This window comes from Aedes aegypti, unplaced genomic scaffold (assembly GCF_002204515.2).
Source record: "Aedes aegypti strain LVP_AGWG unplaced genomic scaffold, AaegL5.0 Primary Assembly AGWG_AaegL5_hic_scaff_1927_PBJ_arrow, whole genome shotgun sequence".
NCBI lineage: Eukaryota > Metazoa > Arthropoda > Insecta > Diptera > Culicidae > Aedes > Aedes aegypti.
The window spans coordinates 6445-8055 of record NW_018735409.1 but is presented as its reverse complement, the minus strand read 5'-3'; positions in this window follow the sequence as shown (position 1 = coordinate 8055).

The window sequence follows — 1611 nt, the reverse complement described above, 5'->3', positions numbered from 1 at the left end:
TTTGAAAATCGACCAAAAGTTGTTCTTAGAAAAACTTTTTTATTAAAAATTTCTCCACCATGAAACTTTGTCCCAAACATCTGTTTACTATCATGATTCTATGGTGATAATTTAAAAATATTAATAATGTTTTTTTTTTGTAATTTGAAATTTAAGTTTTATTTTTGATTGTTTTTATGCAAATTTATAAAATATGTCTATATTTTTTTCTTATAGTCCAAACATTTTTCTCTAAAATGAACAGTTTCGGAGTTAGATTTTTTCAAATAAGTTGCATGCAAAATTTATAGGCCATTTTCAAAAGTTACACTTGAGTCAAAATGATCATTTTTTCAATGGAAAACACTTATTCTACCATACCAAAAACATGTGCAAAATGTAATCCAAATCAAAGACTATTGAGCTCGATTTGTATTTTTTTCGACTCATTCTGGATGGAATTCGTCTCATGACTTTAAAAGTTATAGTGACCACTTTGGAAAAGAGGTAAAGCCGTTGGTCCCGAGTTGAACTAACCCAGAGTTATAAAAAAATCTTGTTAATGAAGATAGAAAAAAAAGTTTGATTTTTAGATCAATTTCGCTTTAATTTCTGGAGAAATTAAAATATAACATTCAGTGCCGTAAATTCGGGTGAAATTGATAGCAATTGCACACGATTTCATTTCTTATAAATAAAAGTCCAATATCAGTGTATGAAATAGTGAATTAACGTTGTTTTTCTAAACACTTGTCAAATTGTATGTTATGATGATTTGGATATTGAAAATGATTTTTTTTATGAAAACATTGTTAAATCTCTAAATTGTGTTTGGTATGGAAATGAGGAACATTTAGAAATTTCTGACCGTATACAAGGATTTAAATATGGAGACAGTCTGGAGCTTTTTTAGGATACTCAAAATATATCCCCGAAAGTGAATGCATCATTGAATATCTTGTCAATTTGCTCATTTTCTAGAAATAACCTAATTCCAGCTAAATATCGAGAAAAATCCCATGGAAATTGCCTATATTTGAGCGTTTTGCGTCGTATACGTGAAATTTGATTATAGATTATATCCTAAGTGTAGAATTATTAAGAATTTAACAAGCATTTTCGAGATCAGAGTTCCCTAAATATAGTATTTCAAGTTATTGTTTTAAACGAATGATCACTTACTGTTACATAATGAATTTCACCCCGATATGAGAACTACCGAATTTTTATATAAACATATTTTCTAGCATTAAAATAAATTTTTACTAAGATTTTCGATACACAAGTGATCAATTAAACCCGCAATTACGGCAATATTGGTTAAATATATAAATTGTCCAAGAAGAATTCGTGAACAAAATTGGAATAAAAATCAAAGTGTAATACCTGACCAAGTACAAGAGACGAATTCCAAGTCAAATCGGCTTTTCTAATATTAATCCAATATTGAAAAGCATCCTTGAAATACCGAAATTTCTCCCAGTATTTCTTGTCAGCATTAATATTTTCAGCATATCCGTGATATAATACAAATATCATGGCCGTGATATAATACAAATATCATGACTGTGCAGACTTGGGTTTGAAGATAATTCAAATACAATACGGTTATCATACACGAATCAATAACGA